Source organism: Suricata suricatta, chromosome 12, assembly GCF_006229205.1.
Source record: "Suricata suricatta isolate VVHF042 chromosome 12, meerkat_22Aug2017_6uvM2_HiC, whole genome shotgun sequence".
Classification (NCBI taxonomy): domain Eukaryota; kingdom Metazoa; phylum Chordata; class Mammalia; order Carnivora; family Herpestidae; genus Suricata; species Suricata suricatta.
This window is the reverse complement of record NC_043711.1, coordinates 49,423,988-49,435,145: the sequence shown is the minus strand read 5'-3', so window position 1 is coordinate 49,435,145 and position 11,158 is coordinate 49,423,988. Positions and strand designations below refer to the sequence as shown.

The 11,158-nt window shown below is 41.9% G+C and overlaps 1 pseudogene; it reads left to right on the top strand.

Moving 5' to 3' along the window:
* The first annotated feature begins 3,702 nt into the window (after positions 1-3,702).
* Positions 3,703-3,842, top strand: LOC115275638 (annotated as a pseudogene).
* Positions 3,843-11,158: the final 7,316 nt, after the last annotated feature.

Genomic DNA, 11,158 nt, shown 5'->3' with positions numbered 1-11,158 from the left:
GCTTTATGTAAGACTTGAGATAAAGTAATACAAGTCCTCCAACTTCGTTATCCTTTTCAAAAGAATGCTAACGTTGACCTAATAACTTAGTCTCAATGTATGCAGCAAAAATCAACAGACTCACAAGGAGAAATTGGAAATCAGCAATCATAATAGAAAAAATTTTCCCCAACATTTAAAGAAATTAATTTATTTTTATTTGAGATAAATATATATAGAGAGAGAGCACAAGTGAGGGAGGGGCAGAGGGAGGGAAAGCATCTCAAGCAGGATTCACTGTCAGCGCAGAGCCCTATGTGGGGCTCAATCTCATGACTGAGATCATAACCTGAGCTGAAATCAAGAGTTGGATGCCTAACTAATTGAGCTACCTAGACACCCCTCTCCAGCATTTTTTAATGAAAAATTTCAAATGTACTGCAAGTTGAAACACTCTTAGAATGTATAGTCAAATATAGGCATACCTTGGAGACACTGCAGGTTCAGTTCTAGACTACCACAGTAAAGCAACTAGTAAAAGAGAGTCAAATAATTTTTTGGGTTTCCCAGTGCATATAAAATTATGCTTACACTATACTGTAGATTATTAAGTATGAAGTAGCATTAGGTCTAAAAAGCAATGTACATACTTTATTTAAAAATTACCTTATTGCCAGAAAATGCTAACCATCAACTGAGCTTTCAGCAGGTTGTAAACTTTGTGCTGGTAAAGTCTTGCCTTCATGTTGATGGCTACTGACTGATCAGAGTGACTGTTTAAGTTAGACGTGGCCATGGGAATTTCTTATAATAAGACCATCGAGTTCATCACATCTACTGACACTTTCTTTCACAAATTATTTCTCTGTAGCTTGTGATGCTGTTTGATAGCATTTTACCCACAGAACTTCTAACAAAATAGAATTCAATCCTATCAAACCCTACTGCTGCTTTATCAACTAAGTTTATGTAATATTCTAAATTATTTGTTGTCATTTCAATAATCTTCACAGCAATTTCAACAGGGCTAGATTCCACCTCAAGAAAGCCTTTTTTTCCTCATCCATAACAAGTGACTCCTCAAGTTCTATCATGAAATTGCAGCAATTCAGTCTCATTTTTAGGCTCCACTTCTAATTCTAGTTCTCTTGCTGTTTCCACCACATCTGCAGTGAGTTCCTCCTCTGAAGTCTTGAACCCTCAAAATCATCCATGAGTATTGGAATCAAATTCTTCTAAACTCCTATTAATGTTGATGTTTTGACCTTTTCCCATGAATCATGAATGTTCTTAATGGCATCTAGAATGGTGAATCCTTTCCAGATGGTTTTCTGTTTACTTTTCCCAGATCCTTCAGAGGAATCACTATCTATGGCAGCTGTACCCTTGTGAAATGTATTTCTTAAGTAATATGACTTGAAAATTTTAATTACCCTTTGATCCATGGGCTGCAGAATAGATGTGTGTTCAAAAGCATAAAAACATTAATCTCATTGTATATTTTCATCAGAGCTCTTGGGTGACCAAGTGCATTGTCAATGAGCAGTAATATTTTGAAAGGAATCTTTCTTTTCTGAGCAGTAGATCTCCTCAACAGTGGGCTTAAAATATTCAGTAGACCATGTTATAAACAGATGTGTTGTCATCCATGTTCCGTTGTTCCATTTACAGAGCATAAGCAGAGTAGATTTAGCATAATTCTTAAGAGACCTAGGATTTTCATAATGGTAGATGAGCACTGGTTTCAACTTCAAGTCACCATCTGCCTTATCCCTTATCAGGAGAGACACCTGTCCTTTGAAGCTTTGAAGCTGGGCATTGACTTTTCTCTAGCTATGAAAGTCCTAGATGGCATTTTCTTCCAATATAAGGCCGTTTCATCTACATTGAAAATTTGTTGTTTATTGCAGCCACCTTCATTAATGATCTTGGCTAGATCTTCTAGAAAACTTACTGTAGCTTCTACATTAGCACTTGCTGTATCACTTTGCACTTCTACATTATGAAGAAGGCTTCTTTCCTTAAACTTCATGAACCAACCTCTGCTAGCTTCACGCCTTTTCTTCTGCAGCTTCTTCACTTCCCTCAGCCTTCACAGAATTGAAGATAGTTGGAGTCTTGTTCTAGATTAAGCCTTGGTTTAAGGAATGTTGTGGCCAGTTTGATCTTCTTTCCAGACCACTAAAGTTTTCTTCACATCAGCAAGAAGGCTGTTTCCCTTTCTTATCATTTATGTGTTCACCAGAGTAGCATTTCTAATTTCCTTCAAGAATTTTTCCTGTGCATCCTCAACTTGCCTAACCATTTGGCACAAAAGGCCTAGCTTTTGGCTTGCCTTGGCTTTTGATATGCCTTCTTCACTAAGCTGAATCATTTCTAGCTTTTGATTTAAGTGAGAGGCATGTGACTCTTTCTTTCACTTAACACTAATCGGCCACTGTAGGATTATTAATTGGACTAATTTCAATATTGTGTGTCTCAGAGAACGGGGAAGCCCAAGAAGAGGAAGAGAGAAGGGGAATGGCTAGTTAGCAAAGCAATCAAACTACATACAGCATCAATTGATTAATTGATTAATTTCATTATCTTATATGTTCTTGGTTCAAAGAGTCCCAAAACAATTGCAATAGGAATATTAAAGATCACAGATCACCATATCAAATATAATAAAATGAAAAAGTTTGAAATAGTGTGTGAGTTACCAAAATGTGACACAGAGACATGAAGTAAGCAAATACTATTTGTGCCAATAGAGTTCCTCAATGCAGGGTTGCCATACATTTTCAGTTTGTAAAAAAAAAAGTAGCTGCAAAGTGCAATAAAACAAGGCATGCCTATACTTACTATCTAAATTCTACCATTTTACTCTATATTTGCTTTTACACACAACTGTCCATCTTTCTTTCTATCCATTTATTAACCCATCTTATTTTCTATGCATTCCAAAGTAAGTTGCAGTTTCCTGTCCCTCAAAGGCCGTATTATTGAAGTTGACTATCTAGTTGCAAGTTTTTCTTTTGAAATAAATTCTGCATGCAATGAAGCACACAAATTTTAAGCATATATTTGCTGAGTTTTGACACATGCATACACCTTGTAACCTAAATTCCCAGCAAGATATAGAATGTTACCATCACTCCATAAAGTTTTCTCAAGTCCTTTCACAGTCAATCATAATGGGAGATTTTAACATATTTTTCTGAAAAAATAAAAAAAATATTAGTAATGATCTATAAAATGTGAGCAACACAATTAACAGGCTTGAGCTAATAAACACACAAAGAGCTTTCCATTAGTAGAGAATGCACATTCTTTGCAAGAACACAGAGAACATTTATGAAAATTGACCATGTACTAAGCTTCAGAGGGATTTTTCACAAATTTCAAAATAGGAGTATCACACAAACCATATATGTATTTTTTACCATAAAGCCAGCAGCGCCATCTTGCCATAACTTAGGAAGATCTTGCTGGGGCATGAAGCCAACCATGGACAGAAAAGCAGGGGAGAAATTGATTCCCAACTCTATCATGTGAGCAACTGTTTTCTATTCTTGCTTATGTCAGCTTTTTGCTGGATCTTTGTCATTTCCAATCCATGAGTTCTGAATAATACAGATGCTTACAAAGAAAGGTATGGTACAGTTATTCAGGGATTTTTGTTGTTATTATATGAACAATTCTTAACATTTTTAGTTTGCTTCCAGTTTAAAACACATTATAATCGCTTCTCGGCCTTTTGGCTAAGATCAAGTGCAGTATAAAACACATTATTTTATTTCATCATCTGTGAAATCGTATTTTTTATTATGGCATCTTTATAGATGAAGCAACTGAGATTCAGAAAGTTCAGGTGACTCACTCAAGAGCATAGTCCAGTGAGCTCGTCACAAGGTTCTCAAAACCTCTGAGTGACCCTCTGTCACACTAATTATACCACATCTGTTCCCTTGTTCTTCCTTTAGACGGTGAGCTCCTCAAAGGGAAGGGATGGGGTCTTCTTAATGTTTGTGTCCCCATTGCCTGACATAGGACCTATAAATATGAGATGCTGCTGATATTTATTGGTTGAATAGATGAAGGAATGAATGTCTGAATCTCATGTCAAAAAGATAATGTGTGATAGATAATGTGTGAGATTAAGGGAGGAAGAGAAAGATGGTTTTTATTAGGATTCTTATAGGAACATTGGAGAGAAAGCAATTCAAACCATTGTAAACAAAAAAAGGAGGGGATTTAAAAGAACAATGTACAGACATTTCAACCATACCATCTCAAACAGTGTTAAGAATCTCTCCATCATCTTACAAGGGCACCTGGCCAGCTCTTCAGTGAAGCATGTGATTCTTGATCTTGGGGTTGGGAGTTCAAGGCCTATCTTGGGTATGAAGATTGCTTAAAAGTAAAATCTTAAAAAAAAAAAAAAAAGAATCTCTCCATCTTCCAACCCATCTTCTACAAACATGTTGGCCTTACTTTCTCAGGCTCTCCAGGGGGATGGTGAGTGTGACCATGTATAACCTAAAAGTAGCATCTTCACAGCTTATGATCCAAGAAATGGAGAATTGAACATCTCTCTTGTTTTCTCTGTTTCTCTTACTCCCACCTCTATTTCCCCTAGGAATACCTTTGAAGAGGATAGGCTGAGTTGACCATCCTGAGTCCAAATCATTAAAGTCAGTGTGAGGGGCAGTATTATGGACTGCATGTTTGTTTCCCTACCCAAATTCATATGTTGAAATCCTACCCCTGAATGTGATAATATTAGGAGGTAGGGACTTTGAGGGTTGAGCCCTTGTGATAGGATCAGTGTCCTTCTAAAAGGAAGAGACTAGAGCTCTCTCTGCCATATGTGGAAAAAGAAAGAAGGTGCTATCTGTAAATCAGGAAAAGTCCTCACCGGAACCTGACCATGCTAGTAACCTGATCTCCATTCTCCAGAACCATGAGAAAGAAATGAATGATGTTTAAGCCACACAGTCTCTGATATTCTGTAAGACCAGCCTGAGCTGACTAAGAAAGACAGTATGATTGGCTGGAGACTTTAGATAAGTAAAAAGTAAATTCTACAGGTAGATATGAATTGTTAACAATTGTCTACATATCCCTGATTTTTAAAGGATTAATAATATTTTAAAGGCAGAATGTCTCCACATCTGAAAATAGACATTATGTTTGCTTTCTTTAGTCTGTCTCAGTTTTCTGAAACTTTAGTACCTAAAAACTACAGGATAGGGTGGTATACATGAAAACTTGCTCATCGTACTTCATGACCAATTAAGGGATTTTTTAGAGGGGAAATTTACACCATATTTCTCCCAACTGCATTTGTTTTTAGAACCTAACCTCCTACAAAAGATGAAATCCTCTCTACTAATGTTTACTGAGCATCTATTGTGTGACCAACACCTTACATATTTTACCTCATTTAAACCACATGAGGTTAAGGACTTGTTAATTTTATAGAACAGGAAAATGAGGTTCACAGAATTTAAATAACTTACTCAAGTCCACACAGCTATTGTGTATCAGGGTTAGAACACAACTGCATATTGCCTCACTTCGTAGCCCCGGTATCGTTCTGCAAGGGCTCATGAACTTTGGACAGTTCTATGTAAGGGTTGTATGTACTGGCTTTAATCAAGCTTGTCCCAGGTTTGAATCCTGGAACTCCTACTTTCCAGCTATGAGAAAATAATAGCAAATAGCTTTTGAATGTTTTCCAAGTGATTAGCATGTGATGTGCACAATATTTCATTCAACTTTCCTAAAAACTCTAAGAAGGAGATACTACTATCATCATCCTCACTTTACAGATGAGGAATCTGAGGCTTAAGATCAGTTAGTAATTTGCAGAAATGAGACTTGAATTCAGATGGTGTTGTAGATGCATATGTTCATAACCAAATGATATGGATTTAAAAAGGAAACAAAGGTAGTTGAGAAGAATTGAATCTACTCTTTAGAATGATCTATACGGCACATAGTAATTAAGAATGTGGGCTCTGGGGGCGCCTGGGTGGCTCAGTTGGTTAAGCGGCCAACTTCAGCTCAGGTCATGATCTCGTGGTTTGTGAGTTCAAGCCCTGTGTCGGGCTCTTTGCTGACAGCTTGGAGCCTGGAGCCTGCTTCAGATTCTGTATCTCCCTCTCTCTCTCTGACTTTCTCATGCTCTCACTGTCTCTCTCTGTCTCTCAAAAATAAATAAAAAACATTTAAAAAATAAATAAACATTAAAAATAATTAAAAAAAAAAAGAATGTGGGCTCTGAAGCAGGCTTCCTAAGCCTAAATCACAGCTTTTCCCCTTGCTAGATGTGTGACTTTAGGCAAGTTTTTCATCCTCAGTGTCCTTTATAAAATAGGGACATAAGGGTACCTACCTGTATGAGTTTGCGAGGGCTGCCATAACAAAATACTACAGACTGGGTGGCTTAAACAAAAGAAATTAATTTTCTCAAAATTCTGGAAGCTAGAAGTCCAAGATCAAGATGTCAGAAAGTTTGGTTTCTTCTGAGGCATCTCTTTTGGTGTGTATGACTGCTTTCTTGCTGTGTCTAACATGGTCATCCATGCCCTAATTTCCTCTTTTTATAAGGACACCAGTGATGGTGGGTTAGGGCACACCATATGACCTCATTTTACCTTAATCACCTCTTTTTAAAAAAATGTTTATTTATTTATTTTTCAGAGAAGGGGGGGTGGGGAGAGGGCGAGAGGAGGAGAGCACAAATGGGGGAGGGGCAGAGAGAAAGGGAGACCGAGAATCCCAAGCAAGCTCCATGCTGTCAGCACAAGTCTGATGTGGGGCTGGATCTCATGAATGATGAGATCATGACCTAAGCCAAAATCAAGAGGCAGACGCCTAACCGATTGAGCCATCCACATGCCTCCTTAATCACCTCTTTAAAGTTTGTCTCTAAATACAGTCACATTCTGAGGTATGGGATGTTAGGACTTCAATAGATGAATTGGGGGTGGGGGCAGGGGGATAAAGTTCAGCTCATAATACTATCTCAAAGGGCTACTGTGATTACTGAATGAGACAATACATGTAAAACAAAGATCGGGGGACCTAGAATATTGTAAGACCTTATCAAATGTTTGACGTAACTGAACAATTAATTTAGGCATAAGGGTATCTAGCAAATTATGGATCTTTCTTCTCTGGGATATTGGCTGGAAGTCCTTCCGGGCTTCTCTTCTCACCCTGGTGCTCAGTGCAGCAGCATCCTTGCTTTATGGTCTATTGTCCCCATCTTGTTCCCACAAGTGTTCCCTTCTGCTCTGGTTCCTCCCTAAGGTCAAGGAGTTCTTTCTGTAGAGAATTCTCTGACTTTCTTTCTGTCACCACTCTAAGGTTAGTTTTTAAAACAAGGAGACATTCTGTGCCTCCCACTCACAGCTTGGCAAGTGCTTTTCCAATACTGCTGCTATTTCTAATCCTTGGGCAAGCCACTTATTAAAATTTAATGACAATCACTTACATTTATAAAGCCATTTTCAGTTTACAAAGCTTCTTTCCACCCATTATGTCTTTTGATTCTCATGGCATCTGCAGGTAGGAAGTATGTTTTTCTCCATTTTGCAAAGGAAGAATATAAGCTCTGAGGACTTGCATCACTGTCCAGTGGCAGATATGGGCCTCAAGTCTTGTTGTTTTCATTCCATTATGACAGAAGTAGCTCACCTATTCAGGCATTCTTCTACAATATAAACAAGCCATTATCCCAGCCATCTCATCCCAAGGCTAGCATAGTGCTGTGCAGCACATTACCAGAGACCTTCACTTATTTAATTGCATGGGTGAATCAGGTTGATCAGTCAGTTGGCAGGATCAGTCCACCTCTTTGTTCAAGTCAGTCCCCTCTTTGGCTTCTATTGTCTGTCTGCCAAGTGAGGGAAGGTGTAGAATTAGACTCTTTTTACAACCCCTTGACTCCAGGATCTTAGGACTCTCAGGAAACAAGTAGGATGCCCTCTGCAAAAAACCCATGGAGGGGGAACCAAATTTACCAAGCACTCTGTGCTCCCATGAGATGACCTCACATGGGTCTGAGTTGTTCAAATTGTGGAGCCCATTTCATGGGCCTCATCACTCCGTTTTAAAATTTGGGATAGGGGGGTGCCTGGGTGGCTCAGTAGGTTAAGTGTTTGACTTCGGCTCAGGTCATGATCTTGTGGTTCATGGGTTTGAGCCCCACGTGGGGCTCTGTGCTGACAGCTCAGAGCCTGGAGCCTGCTTTGGATTCTGTGTCTCCCTCTCTCTGCCCCTTTCCTGCTCATGCTCTGTCTCTCTCTGTCTTTCAACAATAAGTAAATGTTGAAAAATAAAATAAAATAAAATTTGGGAGAGAGAGATGGCAGCATGGTAGAAGGAACCTAGGCTCATCTCTTGTTCCTCCAACACAACCAGATAACTATCATATCATTCTGAATACCCAAGAAATCAACCTGAGGACTGACAGAATAAACTCCACAACTAGAGGGAGAGAAGTGGCCACATTGAGAAAGGGAATTTATAGGGAAATATGTACTTTATGGACTAAATTTAAAGAATTGAAATATATTTTATTTTAAATAAAGTAACAGATCTTTAATCTTACACAGATAAATTGATTACATATTTGCCGAACCAACTCAAGGGTTTAGAAAATTGTATTGTGTTTTATTTATTTGGAGTTTACTCACATATTTTGAGAAAGAGAGAGCGCATGTGTGTGGACTATGGGCAGAGAGAAAGAAAGAGAGAAAATTCCAAGCAAGCTCCCTGCTGTCAGCATGGAGTCCTACGCAGGCTAGATCATGACCCAAGCCAAAATCAAGAATTGGATGCTTAACCTAGGTGACCTTCACGAGCTTTTTAAAAAATTTCATAGCCTTCTTAATAAATTCTTTTTTTCTTTTTTACCTATTTTGTTCTATTTTTACTAAAAAAATAAAGTTGGGGATGGAAATAAAACTACCCACTTTTTATTTTGCCCAAATGAGGACATTAAAAAAAACTATCATCAAATAAACTTAAGAAAAAATTAACTATCGTCAACATTTCTTTGAAAAGGAATTTTTACACTAAGAAAACAGGAGGTACACAATCTCAGAAAAAAAAGAAGAATAGTATCTGTCTTGGAAAAGACAGTTGGCAACCTTACATGATTGTTTTTTTCTGAGGACAGATGCAAATTTCATCAAACTGACCCCTGTGTACGGTGTTGTGCTTGTAAACCCACTAACAGATCATTTTCAACCTCACCCTTCCCCCACATGCTTGGAAAGTGGGGATTAATCTGCCCACTTTACATATGGGGAAGCATTCAGACAGCGCAAGTGCAAGGTCATAGAGGTAGTAAACAGTAGTCGGGGTTTGTCCGGGTGCCAACACAGATCATCTTGGCAGATCCTAAGCCAAAAGTTATTCCCCTTCAGGGAAAGAAATGACCCTCACAGGCTCCCTTGGAATGCCCCCAGGGTGTTCTTGGGCCTGACCAGGAATTTCGACTTGGACACTTAGTTCTTTAACACATCTTATTGATGTGCTCACTTCATGGCAGGCACTCGGAAGAGTGTAGGGAGGGAAACCGACTTGTTCCCAGCCTCCTCCCTCTTGTGCCCCATACTCACCCTGGGTCTTGTTCTCCAGGCCCAACTTCTTTCGCTGGTGGCCAACGAGTTCCTATCGCTGGCATGGGATGCTAACACTTTAGGGGGTTCCCTCTCCCAAAGATGTTGGCAGTTTCCAAGGAGACTCTGGGAATCTTCAATGCCTCTAAGACCCAAAGGGCTGGAAGTGTAATGGCGCAACCTGAGGCACTGTATTAGACTGTAGGGAAGGTGATTTGGGAGCAAGAGAGCAGTTCAAACCCTATTAAATAATACTCCGTTCGGCACCTCCCCCATTCCCATGGGCTCTGCGGGGACCCACAGCCGCGCAGCTCAGGCTGGAAGAAGGGGGTCCCTCAAGTCAGAGAGCCCTACCGTGGAAAGAGCTTATTGCTCCAGCTCGGGGACCCCTAGGGCCGTGACCACCCCTTCCACAGACTGCCAGAACCCAAAGCTCCCCTCCCCCGTTCCGCCCCGCCCCGCACGCTCGCGGCGGGAGCGCGCCTCCGCCAAGCCGCGCCGGTGCACGAGAGCGCGCGCCTCGGCGCGCGAACGCGCCCCGGGGAGAACCCGAGCAAGATGGAGGCCGCACCGAGGCCGCCTCCTGGGCCTAGGCAGTCGCTGCTGGGAGCGCCTAGCCAGGGCGCCTAGGCCGTGCCAGTCCCGGACCCACTGCTCTGGACCGGGCCCAGGTTGGTCTCCCTGCACCCCGTTCCCGCGGCCGCAGCCTCCACGCGCGTCCGGCCTGGGAGTCGGGAAGCCGCCCCCCACCCCCACCCCCGGCCCTACCCCTGCCCGGTAGCTCCCCAGCGCCCCGGGGATAGCCCCTACCCACTGTCCGCCACTCGAGGCCCGAGCTGTCTGCTGGCCCCGGTCCCTCGTCCCCTTGGCCTGGAAAACCTCTCTCTCCTTAGTCCTGGCCCGCCAATCCTAGGCTCCCCACCCAGCCTACATCCAGTCCTGTCTTCTGGGAGACCCCCCAAAATCCCTGCCCCGTGTTCAGACTCTGCAGTCCCACCACCCGACTCCCCACTAGCCTCATCCTGATTCCTCCACTTCACCCTCCCTGTCCCAGCCCCCATATCACCTTCCCAGGCCCCTGTGTATCCCCTTCTTTTCCCCTCCTAGAAGCACCAACCCCCCTCTCCACAGCGCTTTTCTAAACACCCAATACCAGACCTTTTACCCCTAATACCGGTCCCCAAATTCCCTTCCCTTTACGGCCCCTCTACTAATATCCCCCGATACCGGTCCACAGCTTCAATTCCATCTCCATGGTCCCCTCCTACTCCCCCAATTCTAGTTCCCAAACCCCCTTCCCAACACCCCCATGACCACTTTATAGTCAGCCCCCACTTCCATCTCCCATATCCACATCCCATACCCCTCATCTCAACCCCTCAACTTTCACATGGCCTCTTCCTAGGTCCAATTGGAGATCTTTGCCCCCCACCCCCCAGACACCGCCCCAACACTCAGAACCCCCTCCTAGCCTTTCCATACTACCCTCTCGGTCCCCCCAGCTCCGCCCGAGGCTCCGCCCTCCAGAGTTCCTTGGCTCAGGGCCGCTTCTCGCGTGC